The sequence below is a fragment of the Trichosurus vulpecula genome, chromosome 7 (assembly GCF_011100635.1).
Source record: "Trichosurus vulpecula isolate mTriVul1 chromosome 7, mTriVul1.pri, whole genome shotgun sequence".
In the NCBI taxonomy this organism is placed as follows: Eukaryota; Metazoa; Chordata; class Mammalia; order Diprotodontia; family Phalangeridae; genus Trichosurus; species Trichosurus vulpecula.
This window is the reverse complement of record NC_050579.1, coordinates 201520902-201541106: the sequence shown is the minus strand read 5'-3', so window position 1 is coordinate 201541106 and position 20205 is coordinate 201520902. Positions and strand designations below refer to the sequence as shown.

At 38.3% G+C, this 20205-nt stretch overlaps 1 protein-coding gene across 2 annotated transcripts in view; it reads right to left on the bottom strand.

Annotated features, from left to right (window-relative positions):
- FILIP1 (filamin A interacting protein 1) overlaps positions 1-17706 on the bottom strand; it is a 278842-nt gene extending 261136 nt beyond the window's left edge. For both annotated transcript variants that reach the window (XM_036766532.1, XM_036766533.1), the window contains exon 1: positions 17166-17706. The gene's annotated coding sequence lies outside the window, so the exon portion shown is untranslated. The remainder of the gene's footprint in view (positions 1-17165) is intronic.
- Between the last annotated feature and the right edge of the window lie 2499 nt (positions 17707-20205).

The following is a 20205-nucleotide window of genomic DNA, read 5'->3' as shown; positions in this document are numbered from 1 at the left end:
TGGCATGATGAAAAGAATTATACCATGGCACGATTATGGGATGAAAGGTTATAAACCAATTTTTGGAGTGAAAAAACAATGGTGCAACAATTATGCGGTGGTAATGATTATGTGGTGGCAATGATTATGCGGTGAAACATGGTAGCTGCTTCAGAGATGGGGGCCTATCACTGCAAGATCCTATCACTGGAAAAACTATGGAAACTCAGTCACTAGGATACCAACATTAGTGCAGTAACAGGAGTAAGACTGACCTGATCCTGACCTGATTAACAACTGTTCCCCTAGCTAGGACCAGGATTGGTTTCAGAGTCTGGGTCATGGCTGAGCCTGCTAATGGGTGTTAAGCAGACTCAGCTGCCGAGATTAAAGATCCAAAGAGCAAATGTCCTGGTAATTATTAAAGCCAGCCCCCTGCCTCACAATCAGTTTATTGACTGGAGGGAGCAGGCAAATCAACATTGTGGCCCTGAAGGATGCCACATGGTATGATACACACAAAATTTCCATCAGTAAATGACCTCTGGAACGTCTTTATTCTGTATATTATGGGAAAGACCAAATCAATTGTCTAATATGTACTTGTTGAACACCAACTATGCATGAAGAAACTTACGAATTATGTTTAAAACAATAAAATGTGCTGCCTGCCTTCAAGGAACTTACAATTTAACACTTTCTTACAGCACATTTAGATACTGGAAAATGGAGCAACATTGTGTAGAATATGGGCATATAGTCACATGCCAAGGCATGGATGACAACAGAGCAAGGATCATGAGGCAAGGCAGCAGCCTTTGGGCTCCAGAAAACCTTATTGACTTGGGTAACCGAAGGCAATCCAGGCAGTGAATGTAGACATAAAGGAATCATTCAGCGCTCAGAAGATCAGCCAGTCAAGGTAGACAAAACTGAAGCCTTCAAGTAGTTTGAGGCAGGAGTGGAATTTCAGGGGCTTTTTGCCTTCTAACCTCTTTTAGACTTCTGACCACTGAATGCCTTTTGGGCTAAAGATGTACAATTAGAGCCAGAAGTAGTCAGACACCTCAAAGTGTTCCTTGCTTCTGACTGGAGCAGGGATAAAGAAGCTAGGATTAGAAGGAAGTTTCTGTAGGTAATCCTGAAAGAATGCACAGGCTTAAATTTCTACCTGTCTTCTTTCAACAGAAATGCCATTTCAAATAAGAATGTGGGAAGACAGAAAGCGCTACTTAACTATCTTTTAGACTGAGTTATCTCTGCATGAGAGACAATTCAGAAAAATGACAACACAAAAATTAATTGTCTCCTCTCCTACTTCTATGCTCTGTATATTATAAATATTAAAAGAATATTGAAAGTGATGATTACTAATAAGCAATGATTTGTGGAGATCCAGAATTCCTCCTTTTGCTAAAGTCACCATTTCAAAAATTCATCCTCTGAAGGGCATTGCCGATAATGACATTGGATTAACTGTTTTAGCAATCCTGGTCAGACCCCACACAACCTTACAAAGAATTTATTTTAAGGTGGGGAAGCCCATTGTGCTCTACACAGGTTTGGGTGTGGATAAATTCTTTGAATAGATTGTCCAAGGCTGGGCAATTTGGAAATAAATGATATAATCAAAGTTCATTAGAATAGGTCCAGTCCTCTTTGTAATATTCATTCTCTCATTAATTGTTAACCATCAGAGTTTATTGCCACCCTCAGGAACATCTCTCTTTTAAGGGCATATAAGCTGTGAGCCCGCAGCCATGATGGTCTTTGGCATTTGAGAGTGCCACTGAACTTTTTTATTAATAACATGTTGACCTTATTAACAAAATGATTAAATTACCCAGAAACTACATCTCTCAAACTTCTTAAATGTCACAATATAATATAAAGATTATTGTTATAACTAATATTTACATAACACCATGTGTCAGGCACTGTGCTAAGCACTTTACAATTATTATATCATTTGATTAGAGGAGAAAATAAAATGAAAATCTTTGGATGAAGGTAGCCTGGTGTATAGGACAGAATACTGGACTTATAGTCAGGAAGACCTGGCTTTGAATCCTGCACTTAATAGACATTTGCTACCTGTTTGATTCTGGGCAAGTCATTTAAACTCTGCCTCAGTTTCCTCAACTGTAAAGTAAGGTCAGACATGATGGCCTCTAAGGAGCCCTCCAGATCTGAATCTATGGCCCTATACAAGAAATATATAACGTCCTAATACCTAGGACGTTAGAAAATGAGATTAGCTTTTAGAAAACTGCAAAAAATCATCACCTATGCACTCAATTCAAAAAGCATTTATTAGGTACCTAGTGTATGCCAGGCACTAAGTTAGGCATTTAATATACAAATAAAAAAAATGTAAACATGTCCTGCCCTCAAGGAGCTTATAGTCTACTTAAGTTTGAAGAGTTTAATAGGCTAAACTGGAAAGGCTAAACTAGGCTAACCTAGAAAGGACTTCAAAAGATCATATAATCCGGTTTTCTACCTTCAAAAAGCACCTCACTACTAACTAGAACTTTTTTTTAAAAAATGCATTGACATTTATGGTTTAAATTTTGGCTCCATCACTTACTTTGACAAATCTCTTCTCTCTGGGCTTCCATTTCCTTGCCTACAAAATAAGGGGGTTGAAAGAAAATGATTTCAAAGGTTCCTATCAACTCTAAAGCTACCACACATTCCTTGCTCTATGAAGGCTTAAGAAAGACAAGAATAAAAATGGTGAATGAAAATATGAAGGAACAATGAAGTATTTCTATTATGCAATAAAAGTACCCTTTAATTAGTATTAATGAGATTGTATTCTCATAGATAATTATCTTTATTCTTGGACAATTGAGCAATTTAGGAGTCTCTGGTTACAAAAGATTATGGCAGTGATATAAAATTTATTACATTCATTGAAGAAAAATGGGAAATTTAAATTTAGTGATTAAAATCACAAACTGGACTCTTAAATTTTCATCTTCTAAAAATATCTCTCCCTTATACTTCTAGACTGTCATCTTACACTAAGTTTGCAACTTCCATGCCAACAATGGAGATTTGTGAGATATTCAAACAAACTGACAAAATAATATTTATTGATTATGCTCCGTGATGAATAGGTAGTATGCATAATGGAGAGAGGAGGCACATCCAGATTTTGGAAGATTTAGGTTCAAGTCATGCCTATAAAACATGCTAGCCGTTTGAACTAGACAAATCACATAATATACCAATAGCCCAGGTACTTCTCCAAGATTATCAGTTGTCCTTGAAGTCCATTAGTTGCAAAGCTGCCACAGCCTACATTAGTGGAGGGTGTTTTCCCACAGGGATTTCCTCCACTGATGAAAGCACAGATTTTCACCAAAAAAAAGGTATTCAGTGTCACATCTTACAGAGGAAGGTCTTCTGTCCTATATGTTTTATGATGATGATGCCTCCTTTCCTTCAGTCAGCCCAGAATCTATTCTACTTTTCTGTTTCAGTGGAGGCAATGTGGTACAGTAAAGAGATCACTTGCCTCAGAGTCAGAAAGAACTGGAGTCACCTTCAATATTTACTGGCTGTGTTACCCTGAGCAATTCCCTAAGACTATAAGTTGCAGAGAAGGTACCAATCTGTTTTGAAGAGGGAATTCCTCATTCAGAATTCCAACGAAATCATAGTCCCAATTTTTAAAACAATGTATACTGATATGATGCTGAACATTCATAAGAAAACTGAAGTATTGAGTAATTTATCCAAATATTACCAAATATCCAGCTGTTTGGCACCATGAAGACAATCCTTTTGTATAAATGACTTTATTTTCTACTATTTTATCAGATGTTTTGGCATGATGGGGACGCTGCTTTATATTTTAAGAATGATAGAATTAACTCATATTTTCTTTTAATAGATAGCCTCAGAATATTCTGCCAAAATAGCAAATCTTTGACTGAGAACAGGAGGGGCCTAAGGCTAAATAGTGGAAACAAAAAAGCTATCTCAATCAAATTGCTAATTATGCTAACAATCATGCTGCATTATAGGTGACTAAGTGACAAAGTAGATAGAGGACATGGTGGTCTCAGAGCCTGGCAGCAAGCCCATCCTCTGACTCAATGACAGTACAAGGATAAACTACAAACTCTGCTAGGTGGCACAGTGGATAGAGCAGTGGACTTGAAATCAAAAAGACTCATCTTCATGAGTTTGAATCTGGCCTCAGGCACTAGCTGTGTGGCCCTGGTCAAGTCACTTAATCCCATTTGCCTCAGTTTCCTCAGCTGCAGAATGAGCTAGAGAAAGAAATGGCAAATTACTCTAGTATCTTTGCCAAGAAAATCTCAAATGGGATCACAAAGGTTGTACATGACTGAAACGACTCAACAAAAACTGTAACTAGGGTATAGTTCTATCCATCTGCCTGATCCACCCATCACAAAAGCTATGACCAAGAATACTTACACCTAGGGCAAAGTCAGTTGATTTGGGGATGGAAAGAAGTGACACAGCAATCACTCCAAGGGAAGGGGCAGCCCATATGCCACAGAGCACTAGCAAGCACTTTTGTGAAATCATAGATAGAAAATGACAGGACCCTGGGGGGTGGGATGGACCAGGGGATAATAGTGCTAAACAATGATGTGGGCCAGTGTTGTGTTGCAAAAATATGGTTCCCTGCCACAGAAAGGCCATGCCCCAAAGGGTATCAGTATCCTGAGATACTAACAGCAGTTCTACATCTTACTATAGTGTTCCATACTTCTGGTTCCTTCTTAGTGATCCCAGGCATCAGGTTCATGAATTTATCTTTCTGTATCACCCTCAGCTTTTAGTGGAATGTTATCATTCCTACTACTAACAAACCCCTTCATAATTCAAGGGGAGCCACTAATGCTATTGCCAGACCCTATGACTTCCATTGAAACACTTCATACCAAACAAGAAGTCTCTGCTGGAGCCACTTCCTCCACTGGGTTTATGAGGAGGGTGACATGGTGTAAAGAAATGTGTTATAGATGAAGGAAGGACACACCTGCAGTTAAACGTCAGACTCTCTCTGTGAAGTAAACCTTATTCTATATGTAAAAAATGGTCTGGGGTTCATCTGTGACTGTGGTCTCTGTTCATACCTGGGGCATTTACCTTATAAGTGAGCACTGGCAGGATAGAAAGCACTAGGCTGGAAGCGTGTATAGTGATAGAGCACTAAATAGGACAAGATCCTAGTTTTAGATATCAACTTCTCTATTCATAATTTCTGTGGTCCTAGGAAAGTCAGCTTCTTTATTTGGGCCTCATTTTCTTCATCTGTAAAACAAGGGATTGGATGGATGATCTCTAAGGTCCTTTCAAGCTCTGAATTCTATGATCCAAAGTATAGTGTAGGTAAAAGAGCACCTGAATTGAAGTCAGAAGACCTGGGTTTGAAAATTTGCTGTGACTAACTGTGAGCATGCCATTTAACCTATCAAGTCTTTGGTTTGTCCACCTATGACATAAGGGAGATGGATTAAATAACCTCTAACCATATACTGTTATATGTACTATATGTTTTATATATACATATACTATATGTTATATGTAACCATATACTGTTATATGTACAGTATATATACTGTAACTCCCAAAGGCAGAAATTTCATTGCAGATCTCCCTCCTAAAGAGGTCATACAGGGTATGAGAGACAGTAAAACACCACAGGGAGGGTAAAATCATAAAGCACTAATGATGTATTCCAGTGATTTGGAATAGCTGGTCCCAGAAACATTGATACCATACTACCGACTGCCCCAAACCATTCATATGGAGGCATCCTGAAGACAAAGTTTCAATCAAAACCAGCAGATTCTGCTAGATCAAAAGAAAACTTTAAAAATTTAAATATAGTTTGGTAAGCATACATGCTTAACTACTCCCTCTTCCATCTATCCTTTACTCCACTGCCCGAGTAATCTTTCTAATACACCCCTATTGTCAGCACCATAGCAAGCGGTAGTGGTGAAGCTGAAAGCAGCTGGCTGGTTCAGCACTGAGCAGGTGGACAGTGCCAACTCTCTTGAAGCTAAGTGGCATTGTGTGGCACCATTTTGCTATGCAATGGGTAGCATTATCAAGGATATTTAAGGAGAAAGAGGTGTTACTGGAGCCTATAGATTTGACTTGCTAGTCCATTTCATGCCTTTTACTAGTCTGGAGGATTCTCCACAAAGAATAAGGCTCCAGTGAGGATGAGAAGAGAGTATCTTTGTTTTGTATGGGTTGCCTGAGGAGAGACTTTTACAATATGGTATGCTTTTGTATCTCTTTCTTGGTGTGAAGATGCACAGGCAGTGAGGAGAATGGATATGAATGTGTGTTCCTTCATAAGATGTCGAATGTCTTACAGAAATGCTTGGTAATAATTTAATAAGGGCTGAGTCCGTGATGGGAAGACCTTTCAGAAACAGCTTCAGTGACATTCCTAATAAAGTTCTAGGTCTGAGATTCTGCCCTCCGACCCTGAATGCATATTTTGAAAACCCTAGCAGGCTACCTATAATAACACCATTCTTTTCAAAAATTCAGTGGGTTTTTATTGTCTACTAAATAAATTATAAATTCCTGATAGAGTTATTCCGGGCCCTCCACAATCTGGCTTCAAGTCATTTGTTCAACCTTTTCTTATATTGCCCTCATGTATGCTCTATGTTCTCTACAAACTGGACTACTCTGCCTCATGTTCTTATCTAGTCTTCTGCCTTCTTTGTTCATGCTGTCCTCCATAGGACAAGACTCCTCCCTCACCCCACCATCTCCATCTGTTGAAATTCTTTCTTTCCTCTAATGGCCAAATGAGGTACCATCTCCTCCTTGAAGTTTTCTTTGCCCTCCCACTCCATAAGTAAAAGTGATCATTCCCTCCTCAGATTTCATAGCACTTTGCCTAGGCCTCACTTTTGGCCTAAGTTTATTCTTTCTTGCATCATAGTTATTTGCATGAATGAATGAATGAAAAAAAATTATTAAGTGCCTATTATGTGCCAGGAACTGTGCTAAGTACTGAAGATACAAACATAAGCAGTCAAGATAGTGTCTACCTTCAAGAAGATTATATTTCAGTAGAGTAATATCTTTCTCCAATTAGATTGAAGATTCCTTGAGAAGAGGGTCTGTATTGTGCTCTATCTTTGTATCTTCCTATGTCTATCTCAATGCCTTGTGCCCAATAGATAATTCAATCTAATAATCATTCATTAAGCACTTATTATGTGCCTTGATGGGGCAACTAGATGGTACAGTGAATAGAACTCCAGGCCTAGAGTCAGGAAGAACTGATCCAGCCTCAGACACTTACTAGCTGTGTGACCCTAGGCAAGTCACTTAACCCTGTTTGCCTCAATTTCCTCACCTGTAAAATGAGCTGGAGAAGGAAATGGCAAACTACTCCAATATCTTTATCAAGAAAATCCCAAATGGAGTCATGAAGAGTTGGACATGACTGAAATGACTTGACAACAACAAAAAAAAATGTGCCTTTCTAATGTACCTAGTCTACGTACAGGGGATACAAAGACAAAGTGAAAATTGACCTTTGTCCTCAAGATGCTTACGTTATGCTAGAGATGAGGGATATATGGGGGTGTACAACATGTGCATGATAATTTGAGGCAAGCTGGAGCACTAGCAACTGGGGGGACAAAGAAAGGTTTCCTGTAGGAGGCAGCATCTGAGATAAGCCTTGAAGAAAGCTAAGGATTCTAGAAGTCAGAAGTGAGGAGGAAATGTATTCCAGGTAATTCATACACTTCCACAGAACTAAAGCGAAATAATAAAGGCACTGACTTATCCAGGTGCCTAGGTGCAGTTTAAATGTAAGACAGGAGCTAGAAAGACAAAAGAGGACTTAAAAAATACTAAAGTCACTTTTCAAGGAGTCACAAGAAAGAGTCCAGTTGGCAAAGTTCTTTTCCACCCTCTCTGGGCAAGGAGGCTGTCTTTGTTTCCCATTATGTGTTTGTCGTCACAGTAACTACAGGGATCCAAATAAATGGTGATTCTGTCATTTCCTCAGGCACTTAGGTCGGGCCCTGAAATAGCATTATGAACTCAGCACCGTTGCTTCCTTTCCTGTTGTGTAGATACTTCCCAGTTAGAAAAACAAGGCCCCCAAACCAGGTCCTCTACTCATAAATGCATTAAAAAGCTAGGAAGAAAATGGAGAGAGTTCATTTATGCCCATTACTGTATATGTTCTGACTCATGTGCATGTGGGAAAGAACTTATTTTCTTAACAATCTCTTAGATAAACAAGGCAGGTTGGCAGTGATGAGATTGTCCTGGTGATGTCAGCAGCCAGTTAATGCTTTAAATCAAATATCCTCTTGGTTTATATCTTCACGATCATTCTTTTTAAACAACGCAATTGATTGATTCTGACAGCAGTGCCTGTTTGCTGTGTACCTTCACCTTACAAGGATATATGTTTGTAAACATAATTCTTCAAAACCACTTGTAGCATGCTCATTCACAGATGGTGCAATAGGAGGGGAGAGAATGTCCAAATGCAGCTGTTTACCTTTCTTGGCCTCAGAAACAACAGTCCTATCATTTTCATCTATGTTCCAGTGAAGGAGACAGTTGACAACAGTAAGGAGAAAGAGCGAAAACAGAAGAAAAAATCCCTGAACCTTAAGGGTTCAATTAAAGTCAGATTGTGTTAGAGAGATGTCTGGTTTAGCTTTAAAAAGGAAAAAAATTAAGTTTGTCTTTCACTCGTACAGGCCTCGGCAACACATAAATCATCCAACATTATGCACTTTGACACCATTTCCCAAGAAGGAAAAACAATCCAAACCTTTCTTTTTATATTCAGCACTGCTAGCACTTAAATCAAGCTGGGGTGGGGATAAGAGTTGGGGTGGGCCTGGAAACATGCTGTTTAATTTTGTTTTACTGTATCTCTCAATTGCTATTCTCCAGATAAGCGAATGATCTGGTGAACATCTAGAGGATGCCGTTTCCTTTGTGTTTGTATCTTAAGTACTTCTATGATATGCTGTATGAACTTGGAAGTGAAATTCATTCAGGTCCTACTACATAGAAAGATTCTATGGTCAATAATGTAGGATCAGCCATTTAAGGGGTAAGAGTTTGGGGAGAGAGAACAAATTCCAACTTTTATTTTCCTGAGCTTCCTATATTTTTCACTGATTCCTTCAGAAATATACTGTCGGATTTAATTTTTTCTTAATAGTTTAAACTCTCGTGATTGATTTTTTAACTGTTGGTCCACAGACTACCCAGTCAACCAGGCTTCCACCAGAAAAGAAAATTGAAGATAATAATTTCCTTACCCTTCAAAAAAACCAGTCTTGCCAATTAGAGCAAGCTGAGCAAAATTATCAGTTATCTACCATATTAACTTATTGAATTATCAACCTGGTTATATACCACAGAGATGGCATCCTTTGGATGCTAAAAATCTTTAATAACTTTCATAGCTATAAATGTGGTTAGTGACATCAAGAAATAACTAGTATAATGAATACATATAGATATGAAATATGCTTATAAAGTAAAGAGAGATAGAATTTAGAACTGAAAGAGACCTTAGAGATAACTTCGTCCAACCTTCCATTTTATAGGTGAAGCTGGGTCCAGAGAGGTCACGTTATCTGGATGGGTAATTAGGTATATTGGGAAGTTAGGAAGCAAGAGAGAAAGGTATCCTGGCATGAATGGAATGAAAGTCATATTTGGTGTCAGGACACATGATTTCAAATCTCACCTTAGACACTTACTAAGTGACCAAGAGCCTGTCACATAAGCTAAAGCCTTTCATTCCTCATCTGTATAATGGAAAAAATTATACTTTCCCTATCTATCTCACAGAATTGTTGTAAGGAAAGTCCTTTACAAACTTGAGTTGTCGTGGTTATTATTTAGATAGATATACAAGTAGAAAATTCCTCTTTGTAATCCAGCACTTACTTTGGGATATAGTTCTCTGAACTTGGTTTTTCAAAAAATATTTTGATAATTATATATTTCACTATTATTCTTTTCCTTGGTAATCCTATAAATCTTATTTTATGCATTTAGGAACATTATTCTGAGAAAGGTTCTGCAGGCTTTGCCAGACTGCCAAAGGGGTCCATGACACAAAAAAGGCTAAGAACCCCTGATTTAAATAATTGGTCTGTCATCTTCAAGAAGAATGAAGGATTGATGGCAACGAACAGAAGCAAACCACTTCTATTAAGTAATATTATATCATATGTGTGGGTTGATCTCTTTTGTATTTTTCTTTTTCATCTGTTACCAAGTTAGCAAAGCAAACCAAAACACCCCAAGATTCTTCTGGGCATAGGGTGGGTCCTGGGGGAGAGGTGTCATAATCTGATAATTTATGCTTCCCTAGAGGAAAAATGTTCAGGTACTACACATTAGACACAGTGATGTCTTCTGTTTCAGAGATACCCAAGAATTTAAGATCAATAAATTACATTGTCACAAGTGTTAAAAACAGAAAACATAAAGCAATTCATGCTGCTGGTGATTTCTTGGCATTGTTACTGCATATATAGGAAATTGAACTTATTGAGGGATATGGGAGGCATGGGGAAGTACAAATTCCATACAGAATAGTTGGCCATTGCTCAAGCTGTATCTATAGCATCCAGCAGCAGAGTATGTTCCAAAAAAGATTAGAAGTCCCATATGTGCATTCTTCTGTCTTTCAGATGTGTGAGCTCACGTGTAGGCAAAATGCAGTAGATCATTTTCCATAGGGATAACGCCTAACCAAACAAGATCATTAAGATATACTGATATATTCCCTCCAGGATTTATCTTTGTTGATGTAGTTTGAGTCCAGTTAAAAAACAGAAGGGTAACTGTTCAGGCTTTGCTTTTATGTCATGAATTTAATAAAACACTAAGAGGACATCTGAGATTGGGTAGGAACAAGTAAGACTTTTAGGCTTTTACAAGTTATTTCCTTAACAAATGGCTTCTGATTTTTCCCCCTTCTTTCTCTTATGCTCTTCAACTAGGCTCTCAACTTTTTCTCAACCCACTGATCTAGCTGCATTGACATTCTCCAAATGTGAAGATGTGCTGATATAGCCATCAATAGAAATTAATGTACTTTGGGAAAGTCCATTTGAATGGAATGTAGTTAGGGGTTATTGAAGGGCCAGATACAAAGTATAATCGCAATGGAAGGAGAAATGGTTTGTCCCCCAGAAAAAATTCCAGCACTGACCAAGGACATAATGGTTGACAGAACCCTGTGGATGGCAGGAATATGGTCCACACTAGAAGAAAACCACAAAATGAGATGCAAAGACAGCAGTTTTCACAAGAAGGAAGTATACCCTGCCAGTGAGAAAGGACATCCCCTTGGAAAGGAAGCATCTATCAGTCATGTCCCTTGAAGCTCCATTTACCAACCCCTTCAAGCTAGTAAAGATGCTATAAGGGAATCTGTGAATCCTGTTGCATATGAAATCTCCTTGAAAGCCAAATCCTTATCCGGAGAAAATAAAAAATACATTCAAGTCCAAGAACCAAAGGTAGTCAAAACTTTTGCAGCTTATAGCCCAACTTCACTTCTGAAAAATAGATAAAAGGTTTTTTTTACAACAGAAATCAGCCACTTAAAGAATACATTTTAGATGTCTCACAGATTCAATTGAAAAATCCCACAGTGGTTCTTAATGGACACCTGTTCAGTTGAGTAATTTTAGCCTACTTGCCCATCTTAAAATAGAAAGAGAAGGATTTCCCATCAGTGAACACAGACAGACACAATTGCTTTTATTATATAAGAAAGAAACTGTCAGATTTTCATGCTTTATCTAAAAAAGCAAAGGGCAAAAATGACATGATTTGTCCCCTAGGGGCAACTCAGAACAGAATCTAGTCTTAGGAGATGTGAAAGGCTAAGAGCCAGGACACTTTCTATACACAGATATACTCATAAACATGTTACACACTTACATCTACTGTGCAGATTCTTCTCCCTCTTCTATATTTCATCAACTGTTCTCACAAAATAAATAACTTTTTTGAAGGGAACTTTACCATCTTGACATTCAGGGTCACAAGTATGTTTTCGTTTTTACAATCATTTGTGATTTGTGTAGGCATGAAAAGATGATTCAGACTTGCCTAAGGGCAGTATTTTAGGTTAGGAACTATTCCTACAGTTACCATTTCTTAATTTTACACGTCTCTTTTCTTTCTGACTTGCTCATTGTCAAGGACCCAAAACATATCCATCAAAGGTGAGAGGAAATGGAGTTGGTGAATGTTAATTCAACAAAGCACTTTAAGATTTGTAAAAATACTTTGCTAACCACAGTCCTGTGGGAAATTCGTACAAATTTTATTATCTCGCATTTTATGGATAAGAAAACTGAGGCTTGGAGAGGTTAGGTGACTTGTTTGTGTTTACATAGCTAGAAGTGGTACAGCAGGGACTTGAAGCTAGGTTGGTTGACTAAAAGATCAGGGTTCTTTCAACTATACTATGTATAAGTACCTGTATTAAGTACTATGCTGGGAATGAAGTTATCACAAGTATAGTCCCTACCCTTACTTGGCTTTTAATCTAATAAGAGAGAGAAAACCTTCAAAGCAATTTGGGATAAACGCCAAATGATTACAGAGTGCTACAGATATTTAAGGAAGGATAAGTCACTCTTGAAGGGTGGCAGTGAGGGATGGTCTGAGAAGGCATTAAGCAATGAGTGATAATTGATTTGGGTCTTAAAAGAAAGGTATGATTCCGATAGACAAAGTTTGATAAGGAAGCAACTTCAAATGAATTATCATAAACAAAAGTGCTGAGGTAGAAAGATGCACCATTCAAAGCAGCGATGAATAGTACAGGTTTCTTAAAACTTCAGGCTTCTGCTAGGAAGTAGCAGGAGATAAGATGAAGCAAGGTAGATTAGGATCAGAACCTACAGGGACTTAAACGTCATGTTAAGGTATATGGAAAAGTGGAGCAAATATGAGAGAAAACAAGTAGCGAGGTGGTGCGGTAGAGAATAGGACAACTAGGCCTGGCATCAGAAAGATCTGAGTTCAAATTCAGCCTCAGATATTTACTAGCTGTGTGATCCTGGGCAACTACTTAATCGCTGCTTTCCTCAGTTTCCTCAATTGTAAAATGTTAGCAATAATAGCACCTCCCTCCTAGGGTTGTTGCTAGAAACAAATGAGATAATATTTATAAAGCACTTAGCACAGAATGTGGCACATAGTAGGTTCTTAATAAATGTTTATTTCCTTCCTTCCTGCTCTAAATGAGTTCAAGTCACTTGGAACAGACAAATTACATCCCAAGTTCTAGGGGAGAGGAAACTTGTAGGTATGATTGTTGAACCATATTTTCGGTACTCTTTGAGGAATCACAAAGAACAGCAAAGATGTTTCCAGACTGGAGAGGGGTAACTTTGCCTTATTTTCCAAAAAAAAGGCAAGAAAGTGGATACTTTGAATGACTGATTGATGAGTTGATGTCAATTATTGGTAAATTTTTAGAAGTGATTATCAAATGTGTAACTTGTGAACATATGGAAGAGGAAGAAGTGATGACTAAAAAGCAGCAGGAGTTCATTGAGAACAAGTCATGCCAAACTATAATAATTTCCTTTCTTTGACATAGTTACTAGAGTGGTAAATTAGAGAAATATTTGTAGGCATCATATACCAGGATTTCAGCAAGGCACTTGACAGAGTCTCTGTTGCTATCCTAGTAGACAAGAAGGAAACATATAGGCCTTGTGGTAGTACTATTAAGTGGAAACTGCACGAGGGCACAGTATGATCCATTTTGTCTTTATCTACAACCAGGAATACAGTAGGTGCTTAATAAATGAAAACTTATTGATTGATGAACTCTAAGAAGTCATTAATGTATGGATATTAATCTGAAAGGAGAGTTCTTTTGGAATGTTTGAAAATTCTGCTCTGGGCTAGGCTCTCTTCAATATATTTTATCAATACCCATCAAATTCACAAAGTTAGGAAACAAATCTAACGGTCTGGTTGGCAGAATCAGCATCTTGACAGGCTAGAACAGAGGGCATCATGAAATTTAACAGAGATAAAGATGAAGTTTTGCACTTGAGTTCAAAAAATCAACTGCATAAGCCATGTACTAGTTATATGGCAAGTCTCACAGCCTCTCTGAAGGATAGTTTTCTCATCTGTAAAATGGGGGTAACAGTAGTTCTTATATTACAAGACTGTTGAGGATCAAGTGAGATAATTATGTAAAAGTAAATTGAAAACCTAAGTTCTACATGAATATAAGCTATTATCCACTAGAATATAAGCTCCTTTAGAACAAATATTTTTTTCTTTTTTTATGTCCAGAGCACACAGAGCAGCTTTAAATAAATGCTTGTTGAATTAAAATGAATTTAATAGAAATTTCCAAGGTCACACTGCTAGTCCATGACAAAGCCAGTGGGTAATCACTGAAGATTTTATGTGTGTGTACAATCAGAGCAGTGCTTTAGGAACATTAATCTGGCAGTTACATGAAAGAAATATTAGAATGAAGAAGATTCTTGAAGAAAGAAGAATGGATAAAAGACTTAAAATAAACAGGGCAAAAGGTAAAAAGTACCTGGACTACCAGTGGAAATACCATGAAGCCTGAGAAAGACATCTCAGACTAAGAGAACTTAGGAACTGCTTCAATATTCAGAGCAATGTTAAGGGGCAAAGAGGAAGTCAAAGATGACTCTGCTCTATCAAATATCGTTGGCTATGGGAACGATGGCACTGTTTGATAGTACTACAAAAGCAAAACCAGAATCAGACCAGTTGTGAGCACAGATAGCAAGTTCTGCAAAAATGTAAGCCCTTGACTTGGTTTCCCAGAGCCCACAGATTGTTAAGGGAGCACAGAATAAGTTAACTATGACCTAGCTGTGTCAGAAAATACAAACTACCATGGATGATTCTCAGACTATCTACTACTATTAGTCTTGTGAAGATTCTAATCAACATTGACAACGCATTGACTCATGCCAAGAAATCACACATTTGCAGATTTTGGAGGGCATGGAGAAGGCAACTTCTGGGCTACTAATGATCTATGGAAAAAAATGCAAGGAGAATGGTATACTATGTGATCCTGGCATTCATTTATTGTAGAAAATCATGTGGTTTCACTTGAGATCGTCTGATGCCTAAGGATAAAACAGCAGTGTTGCTACTCAGACCTTCACTTGTGCTGTCCTGGCTTTCAGGAAACCTAGCCTTCAATTTGGGTCAAACTCTGTGTTTAGTTACACATGCACTGCTCCATGGACTTCAAAAAGAAATTGTGTGCCTGGAACGGGTGGCAAGATTTGGCCCAAGTGCACATACTTAAGCCAACAATGTGACCCTTCCTAAGATATAAACAAGTAGAAATGTAAAGCATTTAGTTTTGCCTTTTCAAAATTCTTTCATGACCAAAGCATACTGTTTCTCCCACTGTAAGTATCACCCATTGGTGCTAAATTCACTACTGGTGTGGCTACAGATATCTATATAGCTATAGATAAAGATACATATGCTATTTGTATCTAATGAGATTTATTCACCTTACAAACAGTTAAAGGAATCCTAAATCTTAAGCAGCTTTAGATTATTTAAGAAATAACTAGAATGAATTAAGTAAAATAAATGCCCTGATTTTCCTAAAATCATAATAAAAAATAATTTAGCCTCACAAAGATGGAAAAATTCATTCAGAGGCTTAGTTCATTCTTACTTCCAAACATGCACATGCCTATTCTTCAGAGTCAATGCCAGATCAATCCCTTTTTTTTTGACTAAACAGACACCATCGTGATATCATTGTAAGAACACCATATTTAGAATTAGAATACCTGGGTTCAAATCCCAGCTCTGCCACTTGCTACCTGGGTGACATGAAGCAAGTTTCCTCATCTGCAAAATGAGACTGGAGGAGTGGCTAAAAAGATCTTGAAGGTTTCTTCTTGCTCTAAATCAAAGATTTGAGGACCTGGTGTAAGTCAGCTAATATCTCTGGTCCTCTGCTTCCTCAACTATGAAATGAAAACTCCAAGAACACTTCAAGAACCTTCACTGGCCCTTCCACCTTTAAGTCTGATTCTTCATATACACTTAGGTATTTTAATATTATACTCGGCAGAGAACAGCTATTCAGATAATGAGCTTGTATCTTGCTTTGTGGAATTCCTATTCTATATGAATACAATGAGGTAGGCCTCCCAATAGCTTACAATAGCGCAATATAGCCCAAGATTTTGTAAGATTCAATAGGGAATACAAAAAGCAATTTTTGATTTAAAAAAATACATGGAAATTCATGGAGCAAGAAAGAGCATCCTTCTCACAGGAAAAATTCAGGTTTCTCTCAGATTAAGGTAGGCAAAAAAAAAATGTTTATTAAAGGATCATGACTTCAATTCAACTCCGTTTGAGTTGAAAGGAATGGGGTCTGTTACAGCCATATGTAAACAATCACCCAACTTATGAACAACCAGTTTGAAACAACCTTTCAGACACTTTTTTGAATGGCTCCCCTCTACCACCAAAGAATTAGGGAGTGATTCAATACTGACTGTGGTCAGAGCCCAGTTAGAAAGAAGCATACAGGGTGAGACTGTCATGAGGTCAGAACCAATAGCACAAGGTGTACCGATGTAATCAGAGAAGCAGGCCAAAGGAGAAGCAGAAAGCAGCAAGGCATGAGTACAGCAATACAGACCCCATGTGGGAATTTCCTCTCATTTACCACATGGACTGCCAGCTAGTTTTAGTAACTGTAAAGTCTCTGATTGCTGGGTTTGGGGTGGGGAAAGGATTTCATTTGTAATTCACTCCAAATATTGTGCAAGGGGGTTAAATGGTCCGATTTTTTCTTAATAGTCTGGTCTTTGTCTAGTAATAAATTAGAATCAATATTTTTATTTCAATTGATAATTATACAGCCCCAAAGCTTTGTGACTAGTAAGGGATTCTTTCAACAGAGAGACCATGACATATCTGAATGTTTTGCCATAACTCACAAAAGGATATCATTCATAAACTTATCGTCACATATAATAGAACAGCGAGTACTAAAAGGCAGAATCAGATAAATTGAAATCTATGAGAAATCTCCTCCCTTGAAGGAACACACATAGACAAGTAATTAGCCCTCCCTATCTTACCTGACAGCAGCACCCTAGGCTCCTTGGTGAGTGACAGCTCCTCCTTCTAGAAGTCCGGTGTATGGTCCCACAGCACAAATTAGCTGGAAGTCCAAGAAAACTCTCCTGCCCTGTGCAATTCACAGGAATAGGTTTTTCCCACTCCCCTAGGTCTGTCTAAGCAGCAGATAAAGTCATGCAGAGAACCAAGAAGAAAGAAGAAGAGATGAACTTCTGTCTCCCTGGAACCCCGATCAGCAGAGACAGGAGGTCGTACTCCCTCAAGTCTCCCACCCAGACTTTTGTTTAAAAGTTTTTTCAACTGTTGCTAGGTGTTGTTTTGCTCCGGCAGTTTGGTTCTGAGATTATGTTTCCCCCTCTTCTTGTTCTCTTCTTCCCACACTGTTCGAGCAATGACTTTGTGGAGCTGGGCTCGCTCGGGCTATATTTAACCAGTGTTCTCAGCAAGTCAAGCTTGTCAACAGCTGAAAAGTTTGGAGCAGGCTTTTCTGAGCTCCTGAGCAGCTGAGTGAGGGAGTTATCAGTGGCCACAGCCCTCTCTGCACAACCTTGCTACTGCCTCTGCGAAGGATCGTGGGGAAACTGTCAAATCCTTTTATGGTCTTCGGGTGATTTCACTCTGGTGAGGTAATTATTGTTAGAAGCACTAAGTACAGGCTAGCATTGGGGATTTCTGCTTGACGTTCTCAGAAGAGACTAGAGATTCATTAGGGCTTGCAGCAGTTCACCAGGACTACATTCTCACCCATTGGGCTTTTCTTCAGTAAATGTTATAGAGCAGATTCTGTATTTTATACATTTCAATGTATCTCCAAGCATTTGGGGGAAACTAAGAGGAGAATCTTTCTTAACACCCCTTCGTAGAAGAGTACTAAATTCAAACCTTAATTACCTCCATGGCCACATCAGGCAAGGCTGAAGTCCGAATGGAGTTTTGGTTTTTAAATAATAATTAAGATTTTTAACATGATTTAATAAAATATTTTTTTTTCTTTTCTCTTTTAATAAAGAAAGGTCAGCTAGGGAAATCTTAGCATGATTGTACAGACCTTCCTAATTCAAAAGAAGCTATGTATATATGACACTACAAAGACTTTAGACTCAGGAGTCTAAGGGTCACTGAGGAGGCAGCATAGTCATCAAATGGAAAGATGTGCTGGCTCTGGAGTCAAAGGCCCTGGGTTCAAATCCTACAACTGATACTACCTGCGTGACTTTGGCACAACTTAGCACAGTTCCAGGAGCATAGTAGGTGCTTTGTAAATGTTAGTTATTATTTTCACTTGGTATTTAAATCACTTGGTTTAATAAACCAGTTTCATTCTCTGTAAAAAAGAGTTTGGGACAGATAGCCTCCAAGGTCTCTTGTGATTTGATAACTTCAGTCTAATATGATCTCACAGATTCCAGAGCTCATTTTACCTCAATCTAAGCTCTCGTTCTAAGAATATATCCAGTCCAGATGTGTAGTCTTCATTTGCTTTTTTTGGTATCTTCACATCTGGGATCATATCTGTGCAAGGAGCATTCATCAGCTAAGCATATCATTAAGTAGTTAATTAGAGCTGCCCTTTGCATAATCACACATGTCCAGGTGGAGCAGAGGCAGTCCCAGGCATCAGAAGCCTTAGGAAATATAGGTAGTGGGGACAACCAGGAAGAATGTGATAGGGTAGACTAACTAAAATGTTGTCCTGACAAACATCTCACCTAAAGAATCCCTTGAGTACTTCCTGGTAGTTTATTATTTTAAGGGGAACTTCTTGTTGGCATGTGATTTCAAGTAGATCAGAGACCACATATCAAAACAGATTGAAGCTGTCATAGGCTGTTGACATTATCTTGAGCATCAGAGATAGAGAATGCTAGGCAAAGGATCTGTCATTTTGTCAATTCCCACCTCCAGCCCCACTTCCTAGGGTTGACCATATAAGTTGAGAGGCAGCAGGATACAATAGGAAGGGGCTTAAATTTGGAATCAGGGGTCCTGGCTCTTACTTACTTACTTACTGCCTCTGTGACCATGAACAAGTCACTTAATTTCTCTAGGCTTCATCTATAACATAGGTTCCCAAAGTGAGTGATACCACCCCCTGAGGGGTGCAGGAACCCTCCAAGGTGGGTGGTAGTAGCCTCAGGTGCAATTGAGGGGTGTTGAATAAAAATAAGGGGGTGGTGAAAGCATAAGGAAAGAAGAAAAAAAATTTTGAAAAACAGTTCATACACGTTTCATCTGTTGTATAACAGAGTTAAAGTCATAGTGATTACATTATTTGCCAAATAAACACACAAAATACTAGTTACAACTCATTAGTGGTCAAGTCCACTGACAGATCTTAACAAGCAAGTGTTGGCAGGTGATCATGTCACTCATGGTTGGGAAGTCCAGCAAGCATTGGTGTGTAATGACTTGTTTACAATACAATACTATATAGTTACACGATGCAATATTGTGTCAACAAAATTTCAATGCAGGAAAAAAACTCACAAATTTACATTAAATTTTCAAATTTAAGATGCATTTTTCAATATTTTATATTTTTCAATGATTCAAATTTCAAAAAAAAACATTAAAAAGTTAAAGAAAGTAGATTTCCAGAGGGGTGCTGAGTAATTTCTTTTTTTTTTTTTTGAAAAGGGGCTGGTAGGCCAAATAAGTTTGGGAACCTCTGATCTCTAAAATGAGGAGGTTGGACTATATGAGATCACTTCCAGCTCTAAACCTAGAGTTCTAGTAGAGAAGTCCTAGTAATTGCCTGAGGAGTACTAAGGTTAAGTGACCTACCCAAGGTAACACAACTAATAAGTAGAAGAAATGGAATTTGAACCCAGGTCTTCCTGCCTTCAAGGCCAGTTATCTGTTACTATATCACACTGTCTCATATATCTGGTGATGGTTCATTGTACCATACTAGATTTAGGTGAACTTGCAATAGGTTATTTGGGGCAGAGCACGTACTCATCTTCAGAATAAAATATTCTTCACGTCTAGGCTTCTACTGAGTGCCCGAAGACCCCAGCTCAGTGCAGCCAAGACTGA